Consider the following 21,227-nt stretch of genomic DNA (forward strand, 5'->3'; position numbering starts at 1 on the left):
CTGGGGATCCTGAAGAAGTCAGGAACCCTCTCTGTGACCATAGTTGTCCAAAGTCATGCACAATCCCAAACCCGTATTGACTATCAGTGTAAATGGTGACTTTCATCAATGCAGACAGTTGACATGCTCTGGTAAGGGCTACAAGTTCTGCTACTTGTGCAGAATAGACTCCTTGAAGCCATCCCGCTTCCAAGACCCCTGTTACAGTACATACAGCATATCCTGCTTTCAAAATCCCCATCCCATCTCTTAGACATGAACCATCAACAAAAAGAATTTGGTCATTTTCATCAAGCTTAGTATCCTTGATGTCCGGTCGAGGTTTTGTGCAAAATTCAGTCACCTGAAGGCAGTCATGCTCGACGTCTTCAGCGTTCTCAATTTCGGCATTTTCTCCAGGAAGCAAGGTTGCTGGATTCAACGTAGTGCACCTTTTCAGCTGCACATTCGGTGAGCCCAGAATTATCGTTTCATACCTTGTGAGTCTTGCTCCAGTCATGTGTTGTGTTCGGGAGCGGGTCAAAAGTATCTCAACTGAGTGAGGGACCATGACTGTTACTGGGTGTCCCATCACTATTCCTTCACTCTGAGTGAGGCTGATACCAACTGCTGCTACGGCACGCAAACACCCTGGGAGTGCTGCTGCAACCGGATCCAAAGTAGCTGAAAAATACGCTACTGGTCTGTTTACGCCACCATGGGCTTGGGTCAAGACAGACAAAGAACATGCATCACGTTCATGACAAAACAATGTGAAAGGCTTCGTATAATCAGGCATACCTAAAGCTGGAGCCCTGCACATGCATTCCTTCAGTTCAACAAAAGCATCCATCTCATCTCCTTTCAGCTCAATTTCATCCAAAGCATCCTTCTGGGTCAATTTCAGTAGGGGCTTTGCTAGAGACGAGAAGTTGGGAATCCACTGGCGACAATATCCCACCATTCCCAAAAACTTCCTCACCTCCTTCCTTGTCTTTGGTGGACTCATTTGGAGTATACTTGTAATTCTTTCCTTCATTATTCTCCGCGACCCTTTCTCTATTTGGTGACCCAAGTATTTCACTTTCTTCTGACAGAACTGTAATTTGGAAGGAGACACCTTATGTCCATTCCTTCCCAAATGGTTCAACAGAGCAATGGTATCGGCTGTGCAGCCACTTTCTGTCTTTGATGCAACCAGTAAGTCATCAATGTACTGTACTAGAATTGACTCGAATGGCAATTCTAATGTTTCCAAATCTTTCTTTAGAATCTGATTGAAGATTGACGGTGATTCAGAAAACCCTTGAGGAATTCGACACCAACTGTATACTCTGTCTAGGAATTTGAAACAAAAGAGGAATTGGCTGTCCTCATGAAGAGGCACAGAAAAGAATGCCTGTGACAAATCGATGACTGAAAACCATTCAGCATCGCAAGGAACTTGAAACATTATCACAGCTGGATTCGGTACGACAGGGCAGCACTTGACTATGATGTCATTTATTTTCCTCAAATCCTGCACGAGTCGGACCTTTCCACTCGGCTTTATTAGTCCCATTATTGGTGAATTACATGGGCTGCTTAACACTTCTTTCAGTACCCCCTGCTTTACAAATTCGTCAATGAGTTGAGCAACTTTCATGAGGGTATCTTGTGGCATGTGGTATTGTGGGGTCTGGGGAAAGATTGCATTGGGCTTTACAGTCACTTTCACTGGTTCCACTCCTTTCATCAATCCCACCTCTTTCCCTGTCATGTCCCACACTTCCTTTCCGACTGTTTCTCGTAATTCAGCTGGGATATCTTCTTCAGTTATCATCGGGAAAAGACAAATCAGAGGATACTCTTCATCTACCGTTTCCATCTCATCCCCCTCTACACTGTCCTCTTCTTCCCCATCACTGCTCGTCTGTATTGTTATCCCTTCGTTTGAACACATGATCGAACAACCCAATTTGCACAACAGGTCTCTCCCTAACAGTGCTATCGGGCTTGAGTCACATACCACAAACTGATGTACCCCTTGATAGTTACCGATGCTGACTGGAACCGGATCTGTAATTGGGTTCGTCAGGTGTCTGTTTGCTACTCCCACCACTTGAACTGTCCTCCCTGAGAGTGGCAAATTTGGTACTTCACTGCTCTTAACTGTTGAACGTGTGGCTCCCGTGTCAACCAAGAATGAGACACGATGACCCATTACTCTTCCCTCTACGTACGGACCCCTTTGATCAACTTCCAAGGATGCCGCAAGCACACAGTCTCCTTCTTCTCCTGAACTTTCACTCTCCCATACGTTGTTTATTCCACTCTCACTGTGTAATGAGAACTGTTGTACAGTGCCATTTGTACTCATTACCTGACCCGTTACCTGCGGAGGAACCATCACTTGCTGCTGACTCATTGGTGCCAAGGGTATTTGCATTTGCTGATTAGGTACCATAGGTAACTGCTGTTGCATCGGCTGCATCTGCGTCATCTGCATACGAGGCATCTGCATCTGCTGCGGCTGCATAGGTTGTAATCCCTGCAATTGATTTACGGTCTGAAAATTTGGGCTTGGACCTCTCATTTTCGGTCCCCTCATTGCCTGAAATGCATTGACATCATTGTTTTGCTGACCAACACCTACACCTGCACCTACACCTACACCTGCACCTACACCTGCACCTTCCTGCACCACCATCGGGCACTCGCGTTTCCAATGACCCACTATTCCGCTCACGTGACACGGCATCACCTTCTTCATTGCCTGTACACCCGTCACAACAGTGTTCAAATCCGGACCATTATTCACAAAACCTCCTCTGCCTCTGCCTCTGGCCTGTGGCTGAAACGCCATGTTTCCCTGCAACTGCAACTGCTGTTGCGGTATCTGCTGTTGGAACCCTTGCATCCCTTGCAAACCCTGCAAACCTTGCAAACTTGTCTGAGCTGCCTTAAGCTGCATCATCATCACCTTCTCTTTCAGCTTTTTCTGTTTTACCTCAATTTCGTCGCTACAGTATTTCGCATAAGTCAAGACTTCGTCAATCGGTTTAGACTGCCAACAAATCAAATGCGACTTTATCATTTGGCTTATTTCTGGTCTCAGCCCTTCCACAAATCTGAACACAAAATGGAGCATGTCCTTCGCCTCTATTGTTTCCGTGCCACTGTAATTCTTGAACGCCTTCAACAACCTCTCATAGTAACTATGAATCGATTCTTTAGTCTCTTGGGCAGTTCGATCAATCTTCTGCCAATCCACGTTCTTCGCGGGTACCTTCGTTTTCAAATGCTCAATCACCTTATAGTACAAGCTCATCACCAAAGGTGATGGTGCACCTGTCTCCCTGTCCCTCTCAGGTTCACTTGTCGGCCAACCTACAGCTCTTTTGCAATCCTCCCACAAATCTGCCGGAACCACAATCTCAAAGAGAGTATTCAGGTCTTCCCAGAGACATTTTGCAAGCTTCACAAACCTATCAGTCTGCTGATACCATTCAATCGGCTTCTCTCTTAGTTTGGGAAAATCGTCCGTAAAGGACTGAATGTCGCTTCTGTGCCATGGTACATGTACTAATTTTCCCCCTGCTGTCTCCCTCATTGGTAACATTGTTACTGTATCACTACTCTGCGGTCTTTTCTCATTGTGTTCTGTAGCACTGTCCCTCCTCTTTTCCTTCCTCTTTACCCACCTGCTTTCCCATTTGTCTAAGCACCTCCACACTTGTGCACTCTGCAGCAATTCTCTAAGGTGTGTCTTCATGCCTGCTGACCTCATGTGTTCAAAATCTGTGGTCCCAAAATCTAACCTGTAGCTTCTGCTTAAGTGTTTCGTCTTGTCTATGTCAACCCCGTTTCTGTCAGCTGCTTCCTGCAAACTCTTGTGTATCTTGTTCACTTCCTTCGTAATCCTGGGACATAGATACCTCAGCTCTTCTTCTGTGTAGGACTCTAACCTGTTCACACCCATAGTCCCTTCCACCAATTCTTGTGCTTCCATGTTCAACCTGACCCTATTCATATAGTCTTCTCCTTTCCCACTAGCTGAATTTTGTGTGGAATTCAGACTGTTGAACCACTGTGTCAACTGTTGCGCATTCACCCCCATCAGGGTAGCGTTCACATCGACTGCCATCGATGGCTGCGGCAGCTTTTCAGTGTTCGATGTGAGAGGTATTACCAGTGGGGGGCTTGACCTCACCAGTGTTGACTGAGCACATATGGGACTAAACTCCATCAAGGATCCAGACCCATTTGGCTGAGTCGCTATCGGAGTTATCCCTGGGGTGTTTTCTATGCACCTCCTTTCTGTCCCATTCTGCAGCATTGATCCCTGACTGCTCAGACCCAAGTTAGGCTGACTATACAGAGGTACCGCTGGACCTACAGTAATGGGTAAGGATATCGCGTCTGGGTTCTGTCCATTCCCCATGTTCTGTGGCATGTTCATTCCCACACCATGGGTCATCATTGCCGGCATGCCCATCTGGCTCCCCGTCATTTGAGCATGTGCGTTTCCTCCCTGCATCTGCTTTTGAGGCATCAAAAACTGAGTTGATTCAGCTTGTGCCATTGTTGGGTTGTAACCATTCTGTACTCCCCTTACTGTTGGATCTAGAATCATTCCTGCACCGTTATCACTACTATAGTACCCTGGTATCTGCGGCTGATAATTTTCTGCTGGTTTCAACACGGACACATCTGGATATATTCTCCTGACCTGCGGTATCTGCGGGGTGAACAGTAGACTCGGGTCCTTTGATCCCGATGACGCTCCTGAACTCTGGGTTTCACTGTTCTGTACCGGTGCCGGAGGGGCAGAACTGGTACTTGGACCTTGTCCATTCTCTGCATAAGGCGGTGGACGGTCGTTCAGCAATTGCATTATCAACTCCTCATCCTCTAACTCCTCTTCTCTTCTCAACTTTTCCTCGTCCTCTCTATCCTTGGAACACTTTCTGTCTGTCTTACAGGTGGCTTTCTTACCTGTCTCCTCTCCTTCCTTAGTAATTGCGGGGAACAATTTTATCCCCTGCAATACATCTGACCTCCACACCTTCTGTGCATTATCCCACCTAGCATCCGCCAGTGTCTTTTCTACCTTCCTCATTCTGGTCTCGAACTTCTTTTGCTGTTCCTGTCTGGCCATTAGTTCCCAAATTGCTAGAGCCTCAAACTGTGCTGGCCTTGGAGGCACCTTCATGTCATACATCGTGAATCTCAAATTCTCTAGAACCCTTATATTGAATGTCCCATGTATCGGGAACGCTACGCTCCCATGTTTCTCTGTCCACTTGTGCCATTGCCTTAGCCAAAGACACGGAGCTACCCCCTTTTCTTCCATTACAATGTAAGCTGGTGTACCCTCGGGCGGCGTCTCTTCTCCTACGCTCGCTTTAATGTAAGACTCCCCCTTCATCGCACTCCTGAATGCTTTAAAGAATTTCATTTTCTCGTCTTTTATTTCACAAAGTTTGTAATCAATATGTTACTTTAATTCCACAAAAATTTGTAATCAATAGGTGACTTTAATTCCCGGAATACTCTTCACCTGCCTTTCCCCTTCCAATCGAGTCCCACGGACTGCGTCCAATCCGTGCGCGACCCTTCTCTGCAACCAACCTATCCCAGCGCGGCTCTTAGTGACGTCACACTCACACACACTGCGGCTGACAAAGCCTCGCGGCTAGTCTTCCTTCACTCACCTCCTCTCGTAACAACTTTTTGCATATATTGCGAGCTACCAAAAAATAAAACAGATCTGTCGGTTTACTACAGGAAGGGTAACACAGTCGCTTCAGGACCTTAGGGACCTTTCACTAGCCTCGGGACTTTTCACTAGCCTCTGGCCGCTATTCCGTCTTTCTCAGTCCCCACATTCGCAAGCAAATCTGACCCGCAGACCTACTCTCAACTTGTCAATGATCTGTTCTAGTGCACTTAGAATCTTGTCAAAGCCCGAAGTCGAAGTTTCTTTCACTCCCTAACACACGTACCGACTCGTTGACCACGCCCGATCAACCTACTAAACCGCCCAGACCACAACATGGATCAACATACTCCGGAGTCTCTTGACCTCGCAGGGCCCGTCTCAACAACAACAACCACGTGGACCTTTTTATGCACGAAGCGCCACACGCACATGAAGTTCGACGACTTCCCTACTCTCACACTCGGAGCCGCACCTCCGCTAACTCTATGAAGTTCGACGACTTCTCTACTTCTACACTCGGAGTCACACCTCCGCTATCCTTAAAAAGAAAAATCCTCGCAACCTTTTCACACACCCTGCGGCAATAAGCTGTGCAAGCGCAAAACCCTAACTTCACTCATACCATCACTAGTACCGCCAGCGCTGATTCCACACCTCCGTTCTCTCCATCCGCAAGCTCCGAGATCCCGGGAAAGTCGCGGTGGACCTAGCCCATCATCATCTTGTCAATCCGTTCTACCCAAGAAAATCTAATTCAACTTTTCGAATGGGGTCTCAAAATGCGTAACCGTTAATTCGACACCATGTACTTTAATAGTACAGGGTCCCAAAAGACGAAACTGTCCTCTGCTACCATCTACTGATAGAGCGGTCCGTAGTAATAATTTACCTGCGTTTGGACGCTCTTTAGGCCGATGAATCTTTTGACTTAGTGGGAACTCTCTGTACTCTTAATCGATCGATTTCATCAAAATCAATAATCAATAAAGAACATAAGCAACCCCTTGAACGACATAACACTTTACAATTAATCCAGAATACATTTCGGCGAACCCTGACCTTTCAGTCAGGAATAACCACACCAGTTTATTGCAAAGTTAGTGAATTTATTTCCCTATATTAACAAAGCTAGCACAATATAAATGTGTCTCAACACCAAATGATAAACATATATGAACATTAATAGCTGTCCATAACGTCGAAACAAGTGCAATCTATGAAGCATTTGAATCACAAGGCATTCGATAATAGCAATGCAAATCACTAATACGATAATCTGTAATGAACTAATTGCGTACATTTAGTCAGCATAACAAGATCTCAAATTGCATCGTGCGACATATGGAATCCTCGTCTAACCTCAAATTAGCATCGGCATGTGGGACTTCATGCAAAAACGATTTAGCAACATTAATTTAGAAAAACTCTTAACTAGGGCTCTTACCAAAATCAGCAGTTGGTTACCTAAAAGAAACACAATGCAATTTTACAATTTCCTTTCATATTTACCAATTACGATCAGCATACAAGGAAGTCTTCGTCTCACAGGTACCGTTCTTCGGTCATCATGGGTACCGTTTCTTGACCAGCATGGGACGGGGCAAAGGGGCAGGGGTGGACGGGGCAATTGCCTCACGGCGGCAAGGTAAAACTACTACTTCATGCAAAGGGATCAAAGTTAAAGTTAAAGTCTCTAGGGCAAGAATCATTTAAAGTCTCTTTCTCTCGATTAGAGAAAGAATCAAAGTCTCTCAAAATGGCGTCGCAGCAAAGTGGGCCATAATAGCTACGAAGTCAAAATGGCGGGATGTCCGATGATAGAGAGAGCAATGAGCTCCAATTTCTTCTCGTGCACCTGGGTTTTATAGACAACAGTTCAAGTCCTGTAGGGTCCCCATTGGAGGGTTCATAGGTTAGCTTCAAATTGACCAATCAAAAACGACAGTTCTCAAGCTTTTACTTAAGCATACATTATCCTTGGAGATGGGTACGCAAGTTGCAACATTGTTTCCCAATTAGCTTACTTTCAGAGCCTCCATTGTCCGCACCTGCAAGTCGACCTTGAATTAAAGAGAAAATATGCCAGGCTGGCACTAACTTTAAGATAAGCATGTGAACAGTTTCTGTGGAAAAGTACAACTTCAAGCAAAAATACACGTTTATTAGCACAGTGGAAAAATACGAGCATCTAAACCGTGAGACCGGGCAACTAGGCCAAAGCCTCCGCTAAAGTAATGCTAAGCTAAAACATTTCAAACAAGCAAATCGTAGCATACGTTTATGATTATGTCAGATTAGTGCAATTCTAATTCACCACGTTATATAAAGCACGCGTATAAATGATGGCAAACTACTCTGAGGGCACATTTTGTCCCCGTACAATCTTTATTAGTTCGGTTAATATCACCCATGATTATTTCAGCACTACGTTTAAGCGTTCATAAATCAAAACCTTCATTTTCTGCTTCATCACCCTCTTCATTCTCTTCAATGTTTTTCCTCACAGCTTCGCACTGTTATTCAGCATTCCCTCACTCGGTCAGGAAGCTGAGCACTTTCTGCACTTGATACAAAACTTTGGAACTCTCCTCTCTTACACCTTCTTCTAATTGACACCTCTTTTGACTGCCGCAAAGCCCTTATGACTTGGCTTTTTGACTCTGACATGTAATATGCGCACTCTTGACCAGTTTAATTTCCACAATGCCAGTGTACCATTCTGGGCGATTGCCATCCTCTATAAATCCTACAGTAGAGCATAACATAGACCATATTGGTTTTAGTAGAAGTATATTATATAAAAAAAAAAACAGGCAAAGGCAATGTGACACCACACATTGCTTTAATGTTTTAAGGTTCCATGTATTTACCAAGTGCATGTTAACCACTTCTGGCACCTCTGCTCTGAATAATAGATACTTTTTGCTATCCCACTCATTTTATCAACCTCCGAAGGAGAAAAGGCTAAGTGGAGCCACTGTGATTCACTTTGATAAAAAGCAACCAAGGCGGCTGAGAGTGCTCATGCACAAGCATGGACAGCATCTCCTACAGGGCATCCTTCTCCGTCCAAACCAGCCAAACTGTGGAACCCATTACCCCAAAACATAAGATCCACGGATAAGTATCTTATCTTCAGAAGACTACTCAAGAGATAGCTCTTTCCTACATAACCACTGTATTCAAACACTAATGTACAGAATATCCCAGTGTATATAAACATTCATAATTTGATTATATCTATGTATCTAGATGTGTGTTTCTTTGTACAAATATGTATAATAATTGTTTTTTAAACATATAGATTCTCTTTAGGACTGCTTAATAACTTTATATTACCTATATATACATATTACATTGATATATTATTCTATGCTTAACATGCATTTAGGTCACTGCATAGTTTTCATATAAGTTATTTGAATAGATGTTTATGGGTCTCTGTTTTATTTATCTATCATATTATGTAAATAGTATAACTATTTTTTGTACAAGTGCTTCACTATTTAAATATATTGAGGAAAATATAAAATTAAAAAAATGTAATAATTATTAAAATTCACAAATAAATTAGCTTAAAGTACAGCAACAGTTGAAAGTCTGAGTTTATAAAATACTACTTTAAATCTTGATATATTCTCTTCCTTGTACATGTATACCCTCTCCATGTACTTATGTATATATATATTTATTATTTTACTCCTACTGTAGAAGAAAAAAACACCTATCTCTCCAAAGCACTACTCTGTTTCATCTTCTACCTCTCTCAATAAATCCTCTACCTCCACTCTCCATCTCCTCTCAAACCTCATTCTTCTACCATGATCTACAAAATAACCCTTTCTAGACTCTTCCCTCCTCTATCCCTCCTTTGACTCATCCCAAACCTCATTTTACTAGTATGATCTCCCTAATCCATTTTTGGAGACTCTTCTCTCCTCCCTCTCTCCTTTTACTCATCCCAGACCTCATCTTACTACTATGAACTCCCAAACAACACTTTCTGGACTCTTTCTTCCATTATCCTATTCAATTCAACTAACAGAAACCACTCATATTAACTAATATTTCTGTAAACTACTCCACCACTAATTCTTTTTGGGTTTTCATAAGAGCATGCTACTCACCGAAAAGCGCTTCAACGCCTGGTTAGGGGTAGTAAGCACTATATAAATACAATTACAATTAAAATCTTTGAAAGTCTTTGCCTAAAGTATAGTAAAACGATTCAAAGGTGAGCATCCAGGCATCCATACACATGAACACACACAGGAGATAAACATGGAATGTTTTTTTCATAATTCATCATTCTTTACCACTGCAAGATGTTTTCAAGTGTGTCATCCATCTTGAAGAAATAAAGTTATAACAAACTATATCACAGGAAAAAAGCACTGGCAAAGCCACTAGTGCAACCACTATGTCTGATTTCTTGTCTTTGTCAATGCTTGTTAGTTTGCTGATTTCATAGCTGGTTTTTATAGAACTTAATTGTAATTTCAGGGTCTTATATAAAACTTGGATACTGGTATGGAATCGTCCTCCTAAAGTAACATCCTTTTTTTAATTAAATCCTTTTTAAGTCAACATATCATGCACATCATTTAAAAACAAACATACACTTTCCTTTCATTCTCCTTTTCCAAAGTAACATGATGCAGAACTATCTCCTGCAAAGTAATTTTATTTTATGCTTCAGGCTGAAAAATCCCTTCTGAATCTCAAAACCCCTCATTACCGATGGGTGGAGTACGGAGATGGAAATGAGATGGAGAGAACATGCAAGCCAATGCCTTTACAGTTCCTAATAGTTTATCATCTTACCAAAACCCTCTCATCATCCTTCTGAATGCTAACTTAACAAACCATGTTTAAGATAGTTAGCTAGAGTTCACCAAGGCACCCCTGTTACCATAGACCTTTCCTTCCAGCATTAATCACTTTCTAATCAGTCGCCTGAGGAAGGACTTCTCCTCAAGGATTCACTTGATCCTTCTGATTAAACACTATTGCATACATGCTAACATTTCAGAACAGGAAAGTGGGAGACTTTGGAAAAAAATCTGGGGAATATATTTCTCCCGTTGACTTGTAATGAAGCAGAGATAATTTCAGCGGGGAGAAAGACAAAATAAAGCCATTTTTTGCTTAAAAAATTGCGAGTCATCTTGCTGAATCAAATCTATTGGCAAGTATGCCATTAGGTCACCTGACAGATCTTGAGGAACATTGCAGACACCATCAGTCCAATTTTTTCTCCTATGTCACTTTTTACAAATCCACAAACAGAAGTGAAGGCTTTTTGTTTAAAAACTGTGCCTCCCCGTTGAATTAAATATGCTCCATGTAGGCAGTTGCCACTCAGCTACAGAAGCACTTAGGCAAGAATAACCTACTTCAAGACTATTAATCAGGGAGCAGACCACACTGCAGTATTGAAAAAGTAATGTTCCTAGTAGTCAACAACATCACCTACCTCAACAACAAAAATTACCCTTGCCTCCTAGTCCTGCTCAACCTCTACGCAGCTTTCAACCCCATTCACAACCCAGTATTGAGCCACACCCTGAAAGCTTGCGTAAGTTTAACTGCCACAATACTACAATGGTTTACATCCTACCTCACCAACCGATAGCAATTTATTCAGATAGGATCTGCAAGATCCCAGACTTTCCCTGTTACCTGCGGGGTTCCACAGGGCTACATCCTATCACCCATCATTTTCATGTTTATAAAGATTCCGTCGGAGGTATCCTTGCAGCAATATCAAAATCCACCAGTAGACAGAAAACAACTAACTATATATCAGAATCTCCTCAACCAATAACACACAGAGGCTCTATCCTGCCTCAAACACAGCTAAACATCAGTGTTAACAAACTACCTGATGCTAAACCCCACAAAGACCAAGTTCCTCATCTTTTCCAATAACCCCAGAGATTGTCTTACTCAATCATGAATCTCCAACTAAACTATAACTGGTTACACACCCCAACTGACAGGAAAGGTCAAATGCCTCTGATTCACCCTTGTCTCAACCTTCTCACTCAAAGAACACATTGCTAAGAAGGCCAAAAAAGCCTGGTTCCAACTGTTTCTACTGACAAAAGTGAAAATTTTCACGCCCTAGTTCACTCCCTCCCAGATGAAGGTAACACCCAGCTCAACAGTATCCCAGAGACCACCCTCACTCACATTAAATGGGTCCTTCACACAGGAGCACAGCTTGTCAAGGGACTGAAGAAATCCAACCAAATCACACTTGCACTAAAGGATCTACACTGGCTCCCACTGTAAGCACAGATCATCTTCAAGATCATCTGCGTCACATACTAGGAACTGGACACTAAGACATCTTTCTCTCTAGCTCGCAAACTAACAGTATCTGCAGGTTAACACATGTAAGGGGCTCCTGCATCACTAGATTACAGAATAAACAATGCAGGAAAGAGTAAACAAGAAAACAAGCCTTCTTCTTCCAACATCAGAACAGTACTATGATACAAATCAGGAGGAAACAGAAAAGTCAGTTTCTCAAGGAAAGCCTCCTCAAAGGGCTGACTTTTTATATCTTTCCATTAGCTCTAACACTTCCCTGCTCCTTCCTCCATATATCCCAAGTGGGTTCTGTCCCCTGTGCAGCTCTCTATGTCTAGCCAGCTAGCTTCACACTTTAGAATTATCAAAACATACAGACATGCATACAAACATTCATTTGTAGCTCTGCAGATCAAAGTAATTTTTCTTCACAGGGTCACTGGGCAAGAGCACCATTTGGTCATGCCCTATTTGTTGCAGAGCAATATGATGTTGCTCCATGGTCAGCAGCACCCTATTACATTTCTAATGAGGGGCTCCAAAGGAAACATCCAGAATTACATTTCTTCAGTTGCCCCCTGCAGAGAAGTTCTTGTGCCACTTTCATTTCTCTTTTGGATCGCCATCCTCCCACTCAGACTGGACTCAATGTCCTTTCCCTTTTGCAGATGGCCACAGCTTTTCCGCCCCTTCTGTCAAGCTCAGGACACTGAACAGCAATTACTCAATTCTTTCTTACAAACTGCTTAACTTTTGAAGATGGCCTCCTCCCACCTTATCTCACAAGCAGTATTGGATCTCCAGAATTATTCGCTATAAACCTGAAACTCTTAAACAATTGCCCATTTCAAACAACAGGATACCAGCACCTCCTGTGCATCCTGAGAATAATTGTATTTGGGCACCTGCTTCACACTGTTCCCTCATCTTGGCCTTCCGTGCTCTGCCCCCTTTCACCTCCATGTATTCCCCTGTTGGGTCCAAGTTCAACCCCAGCAGTTATTGACATTCCATCTGGCTTCCTTATTGTCGTCTTATGATTTACATGGATGAACCTGTGGCTGCTGCAGTAACAGTACGATTTCTTAGTTTCAATTAGACTTGCTTAATTTTGATCATGTCTGGCTTTACGTAGCATGCAGAATTATTTTTTCCTTTTTTTACCTCTCAGTTTGACTGCTGATTTTTTAAGTATAGGTTTTTATTGGCATTTAAACAACATCAGGTTACATAATTGAAATTCAACAAAATGAAACAGCAATGGATCATGTGATGGTACAGCCACCCACATCATTTTAGCAATGATCCCTAAGTCCCCCACCCCAATAATCTTCCATCCTCCCATATTAGGACCGGGCTTCAATGATCATAGTATAGGGGAAGGAACAGTACAGCCTCACATACTTCTGCAACTGTGATATGTATGTCAATTCAATCGCCTCCTTCATTATTAGGTTTAGTCCCCTTCATCTCATGCAGGTCACGTGGACGCGCATCTGGAGGGTCCAACAAGTCAGTCAGCCTCGCTGCCCAGGCTCACAAGTCATCCAACAATTTGTCATCCCTGCGAGATCTGCGCATATGGCCCTCCTCAGCTGTTGCCCGTTCAGCCACATCCTTTTTCCAGTCTGCATGTTTGGGGGACTTAGAGGACTGTCAGTGTATGGCTATCCTTTGCTTTGCTAGTGTGAAACCCAGAATGGGGTACCGTCTACTCAACTTATTTTTTTAATAGGGACTCATCCCAACAGGCAGTGCCCTATATCTCGGGGGTATCCCAGCCCGTGGCCTCCTTCAAAGAGGCAAGTACCTCATCCCAATATTCTAGCAGACCAAGACTTTCCCAGATCATATGTATAAAGTTTGCCTGCCCTTGATCACATCTGGCCATGTTGTAGGTTGGTCTGGGTAGATGGCATGCAAGATGTTTGGGATCAAGTGACCTAGTGTTCAATTTTGAATTGTGTTAAGTTAAAGCAAGTATGTAGAGTTACAAATAGTCAGTCTATACTTACTTGAAGCAAAGATGGCACTGCATATGAAAGCCATTTTCTCTCACTTTTGACTATTCAATTCTACTACCTGCATAGAATTGACTACACTCCAGAGAAATTGTCAAAAATGAAACCAAGCAAATCTCCAAACTGCACCAGATGGCACTGCATATGAAAGCCATTTTCTCTCACCTTCGACTATTCAATTCGAATACCTACTTAGAATTTACTACACCCCAGAGGAATTTTCTAAAATGAAACCAAGGCTATCTCCAAACTGCACCAGATGGCAACAGAAGTAAGGAGAGGGGTACCTTGCTAAAAATGCATAACCAATATAAAACCATACTGGACTAAGATCCCACAGTATCTCACCATGGTTATGGGACAAATTATGGACTTAACACCAAAAGTGGCAAGTCCTTTGACTCAGGGGCCTGAAACATAGAAAGAAAAGGAAGAATGAAGGGCCCGCCCCCTACGCTCCAGGATTGGAAACAAGGTATGGATAAATGCCCCACAATGCAACATATGGTGTACAGCACAAGGGGGTGCCATTGGAAATTTGAGAAGATCTGATGGAAAGGTCTAGAAATGCCTTAACTATTACATGGATGATACTACAAGGTAGATACATTCTGTTTACACACACTTTACGGCAGCCATACCAACATGTTGAAGATTGACAATAGTATAGGCTCTACACTATACAAATCATAGGTCATTGTAATTCACTTTGTATTGTTTTGCTGCCCGTACTACTATTTTGTCTCTATAAAATAATTAAAGAAGTTCTGAAAAAATCTATACTTACTGACATATCCTGATCTGCCTGTGCTGTTTGTTCCCTATTGTCATCAGTTTCTTCTAGTTGGACAGGTGCCATGTACTCTAGTATGCACTTATTGTCAGGGACTCCACTATGCACTTTATTTAGGCATGCTATGTACTTTAGTTTGAGTGCATTAAAAGCATCTGATGCCTGCGGACCTGAATGTTACCTGATATGCTTGCTTGTTGTTTTTTGTTCATCTGCCCTGCCATCTAATTAAAGGCCCCCAGTTCCTATACCATTTTAGTTAAAAGCCTATGTTTTCTGCTGACCTCAAGGTTATCTGATAGGCTTGCCTGTTGTTTATTTGCTCAACTTCCCTGCCTTATAATTAAAGGCCTCCATTTCCTGCCTCAGTCTCCTGCCAGACACAGCCTTCTAATTAACAGGAAACACTTCATCATATTTGTGCAGCACAATATTTAAAATAGAATATCATGGTAGAATACTAGCTAGAAAACATATGATTTCCTGGTAGATATTGATTCATTGGAATACAAAGGGTTACAGAGGTGACATCACACAACCTTCCATACCTTCAATGATATCAGTTGAACCCAAGTCTCATCTTCAATTGTTCAATAACCTCCTATTGATGCTCGGTGTTTAGGGGAAGGTCACGGACTGGACATTTTAGGTAGTAAACAAATCTTCTGGAGTTTACTTTTCCCTTTTTTTATCCTGCCAATGCATTCAGGACCCCCTGAGACCAGTGGTAGCAAGGACAGTGACTGTGGTGCCAAACAGCCTCATAGGTTGTAGCTATTGCATGTCTACTCTAAATTGAGCTCCATGACTTCAATTATCCCATAGAAAGTTCTAGTAATGTGCTGTGGTGGACTGGGTGAAGTATAATCTTAATTATCTTTTCTCAGGCATGCAAGTGCTGACTACTGGAGTACAGGTGGAGTGCAAGCAGCCTGTGTGCTGTCTGAAAACATATTCCATGATCTGAAGTACACTGCCACTGGGGAGAGGACAGTTCCTTAGTAGAGGCAGCAAGAATAGCAGTACACTGCACATGCCTTGCATTGCTTTGCTCCTCTCTGCTGCTTTCCCTGTGCACTAGAGCAAATTGGTCACTTTGAAAGCTAAAGGACTGAGTCCCCCTTACTACATTAAGAACACGGAATCTCCCGTTCTTTAGTAGACTCCATACATAATAGTAGAGAAACCACAGTTTCACGAGATGCACAGTTTGGCCTCTAACTGGGGAACAGACTGGTCCTGGATTTTTGCATAGATGTCAATTAGTGGTAGGCAGCAGCTACTAACCTGCACATGCTCTTTGGTAGCACTTGCACTGCCCTTAAAACCTATGGTCTCAGGATTCATGAAGAGAGACGTTGGAATAGAAAGTAATCAGGGTCCTATGAATCCTCTATATTTTCTGTAGTATACATTTCTTGAGCATCCTCTCACTCTCCAGTAGTAGTTAGAAGGCTTTTGCAGATCTAAGGGTAAAGCAATGGTCCAGTCTGTGATTTCATCAGGGGCCATAGGGTGACGGATTGCCTTTTGTAACAGGTTGGCCACGGACCAACAGTAGAGCAGGATTGTGGCTTTGTGGCCCATGCTAAAATGGTATGCATAATTATGGATACTGCTAATATCTCCAAAACAACACAGATAGGTAGAAAACATTGGGATACATCACTAAGGTAAAACGCAAACATATATGGAAAAAGTTCTGACACCTGCTAGTTTGGCTTTCTGATATTTCCAGGCTTTAAATGTACAGACATTGAATTAAATACCCAACACCATAATACACAAGGCAAGCCACACTCCCTGTAGCCTACTGATTTGTCAATAAACATGTAAGGGTTAAATCTGAAGTCTTGTGCTGAGGGAGTTAGGTGTACTGTGCGTGAATGTTACCTTTCACTCAGGGTTGTACTCAGAATTAATATCAGTCACTCTTCTAAAAATATATGCGAAAGAGCAGTGGATTATATGAGCTGCTATGAAGTGGCACGGATGTTTTATTTAATGATCTTTGCCTCCTGCAAAGGAGCCAGGATTTGTTTGATCTGTAGTCATTGTAAGAAAATGATGTGTTGCTCACTTAAGGCATCTTTCAAGGGGATGGGCTGAGGATCTAAATGAACCCTGGAAACAAGCCAATGCTCCATTTAGGAAGCTTGTCCCTATTTCGCCATAAATAACACTTCTTTGCCCTTTTTGCTTCTTTCGTTTTAATCCATCTTACCTTACAGCAACCATCACTACCTTTTCTAACTTATCTGTTCATCTTTCTCACAATCCAATCATGATCTGTCCTCCTCTCCATCCAATAGCCATCCTTCTCTCCACCTTCCATTTCTGCATCCATCCATCCTCTCCTCATCCCTCTCATCATCTCTCCTGTGAGAACTGACAAGACCTGTGAAGCTGTTGCATCCTCACTGTTTTCATTCTTTTGTCCTAGAGGTTCCCCTGTATTTTTCATTTTTGGACATGATGAGGTGAGCTCCAGGGTATAGCTTGGTCAGTAAGACTGGGGTGGGGTGTGAGCCTCAGATTTCCCGACTATCACGCTGTCGTATAATGTTAAATATATATTATATGACAGGCAGGGCACAATGAGAGGGGCTTAAGAGGCATTGGAAAGGGAGAGGTATGCAAACTGGTAGGAGTACTAAATGATAGAAACACAATGGGGGTCATTACAACATTGGCGGTAAAAGGCGCTTACCGCCGTGCAGAAGACTGCCAATACACCGCCGCGGCATTCTGCTACAGCTATTATGACCCACAGCACGGAATCCGCCGAAATTGAGACACCCACACAAGTCCGCCATAACAAAGGTCAGTGATAAACTGGCGAAAACAAAACCTCCACCGTCACACCAACAGAAACACGCCCATGCTATCATGACCCACGAATCCACGAGGCGGTCTTTCAACCGCGGTATTCCATTGGCGGTACACACCGCCGCGCTCAAAATACACACACATCTCCAAAACACTGCCACATTGGACAATTGAAAATACACACACCTGATACACATACAAACAACACTCCCACACACCCAACACAATACAAAACACACACCCACATCACCCACAAACCCCTATGACCAAAAACTAAAGACGAAGGCGACAGACAGAGACTACAGCAATAGACAACCCCACCACACAGAGGCACACAACACCATCACCCATACAACATCCACGCTCAAAACACCCCACACCACCACACATCACCACACTCATCAACACATACACCACCCCACACATCACCTACACCACCCCATGTCACGCCAAAGACACCCCAGGTTTTCCGAGGAGGAGCTCAGGGTCATGGTGGAGGAAATCTTATGGGTAGAGCCACAGCTATTTGGAGCACAGGTGCAGCACACCTCAATTGCAAGGAAGATGGAGCTATGGCGAAGAATAGTCGACAGGGTCAACGCTGTGGGACAGCATCCAAGAACTAGGGAGGACATCAGGAAGAGGTGGAACGACCTACGGGGGAAGGTGCGTTCAGTGGTCTCCTGGCACAACATTGCGACTCAGCGGACTGGCGGCAGACCCCCACCTCCTCCCCCACAACTAACAACATGGGAGGAGCAGGTCTTGACCATCATGCATCCAGAGGGCCTCGGAGGAGTCGGTGGAGGAATGGACACTGGCAAGTCAAATCTTAACTATCATATCCCCCACCCAACCTGCATGCTATCACACACCCCCACCCTCACCCCCTCCCCTATCACTCCAACTCCTCACTAATGTACTAATAACACAAACCACACATCCCAACACCAAGCCCTGCATGACACAACTAAGCATGGACACCCATCATTAAAGCATGCTCACTGCACATACCCATAACAACCCCCCAACCATCATCACACAAGCCCCCACACAGGAATGCTTGCACTGGGGTACACGCACACCCACCCATTGCACACCATGACACACACACATGCAATAATCATGCTCTTATACCCCTGCAGGACCACTACGTAATGTCACCACACAGGAGGGTCCAGACATCTCCACTCCACCCACAGAAGAGGCCCACAGTGACGACAGCAGCTCTGGCCAACTGGATCTAGATGACCAGCCCGGACCATCCTGGGCCTCGGGACAGTCGGTTCCCCTTGCACAGGCACAGCCCAACACTGACCTTCCACCCTCTGGTAACATCAGCACAGCACCCACCCAGCGGGCCCATACCTCCGTACCCAGGACACGTCAATCAGCTGTGTGTCCACCACTACAGGGAACCCAGGATAACCCACCACCCCAACAACAACAGGGACCTGGGGGCAGTGGTAGTGGGCACACGGTCCAGGGGACGGAGGCACAGGAACACAGGGGAACTGGGAGGGCTGCTGTGCGACAGGGGGCAGACAGGCCAAGGGAACCCACCCTCCACGAAGCCCTCTCCTCCATCATGGGAGCATACCACCACTCCCAGGAGACGATGGCTACGGTCCTGGCCAAGTTTCAGGAGACCCAGCGCCTGCAGGATGAACAGTATTTGGGGTTCAGGGAGGAGCTCAGAACCATCAGCTCCGCCCTGGGCACCATCGTAGGGGTGCTGAAGGACATACAAAAGACCATGAGGGACACCGTGGCACTCCAAGGGGCCCCTGACACTAGCACGGACAATGAACTGCCCACCAGCTCCGCCGGCGCTAGTGGACAGGACGCCCCACCACAGGACCACCACACCAGCACCCCACCCCCTGCAGACGGAAAACCATCCTGCAAGCGGTCCCTGAGATCCAGGAACAGGACAGAGCAAGATGGCAAGACCCCCGCCAGGAAATGAGACCACCCTGATTGTCCTCCCACTGTCTCACTTTGTTACCCTGTCCAGATTGGAACTGCCCCAGCTCCACTTCCTATGCCCATATGGGCAGTGCACCTGTGAGACTAATAGACTGGACTCTGCCATGGACATTCCTCCACCATCACCTATTACCATTTTGCCACCCCCTCCAATAATTAGCACTTCAATAAACACCCTTGAACCACAAAACAATCTGGAGTCAGTCTGTGATTTTGAAAATGTGTATTAGCAATGACAGTGACAAAATGCGTTTTCAAATGTAATGCCAACATACCTATGTCACACATCACAAGTCCATGAAAGATGCAAGCAGATGACACACATTGGTAACCACACCTGTGAAACCATAATGGAAATGTACAACTCAGTTACCAAATACTGCTTCAAATTGACAGACAGGATAGAGGTAGAAGTGTGAAAGTGAATGCAATAGTAAAAAAGATGTTCTCACCTGTGTGTCACTGGAAATATTGCTGTATGACTGACTCCCTGCTGTCTATGTCTTCTTCCTCAGCTTCCTCCTCATCACTGTCCACAGGCTCCACAGCTGCCACAACACCGTCATCTGGACCATCCTCCTGCAGAAAGGCACCTGCCGTCGCAAAGCAAGATTGTGAAGCATCGAGCAGGCGATGATGATCTGGCACACCTTCCTTGGTGAGTAGAATAGGGAACCACCTGTCATATGGAGGCACCTGAACCTGGCCTTCAGGAGGCCGAAGGTGCGTTCGATCACCCTCCTAGTCCGCCCATGGGCCTCATTGTAGCGTTCCTCTGCCCTGGTCCTGGGATTCCTCACTGGGGTCAATAGCCAGGACAGGTTGGGGTAACCAGAGTCCCCTAATAGCCACACACAGTGCCTCTGGAGTTGACCCATCACATACGGGATGCTGCTATTCCGCAGGATGTAGGTGTCATGCACAGAGCCAGGGAACATAGCATTTACCTGGGAGATGTACTGGTCTGCCAAACATACCATCTGTACATTCATCGAATGATAACTCTTCCGGTTCCTGTACAACTGTTCACTCCTGCGTGGGGGGACCAGAGCTACATGGGTGCCATCAATAGCACCTATGATGTTGGGGATATGTCCCAGGGCATAGAAGTCACCTTTAACTGTAGCCAAATCCTCCACCTGAGGGAAAACGATGGAGCTCCTTACGTGTTTCAGCAGGGCAGACAACAGTCTGGACAACACGTTGGAAAACATAGGCTGGGACATCCCTGATGCCATGGACACAGTTGTTTGAAATGATCCACTTGCAAGGAAATGGAGCACTGATAGCACCTGCACTTCAGGGGGTATTCCTGTGGGATGGCGGATTGGTGAGATCAGGTCTGGCTCCAACTGGGTACACAGTTCCTGGATTGTGGCATGGTCAAACCTGTAGGTGATGATCAAATGTCGCTCCTCCATTGTTAACAGGTCCACCAGCGGTCGGTACACCTGAGGATTCTGCCATCTCCTGATATGTCCCAGCTGACGGTGCCTAAGAAGGACAACAGCGACCACAGAGTCAACAAATTCTCAGGTATGTACCCACAGCTACACAGAACACGACACCAAATACAAAACTCTTCCTGTATGTG

This window comes from Pleurodeles waltl, chromosome 4_1, assembly GCF_031143425.1.
Source record: "Pleurodeles waltl isolate 20211129_DDA chromosome 4_1, aPleWal1.hap1.20221129, whole genome shotgun sequence".
Taxonomy (NCBI): Eukaryota; Metazoa; Chordata; class Amphibia; order Caudata; family Salamandridae; genus Pleurodeles; species Pleurodeles waltl.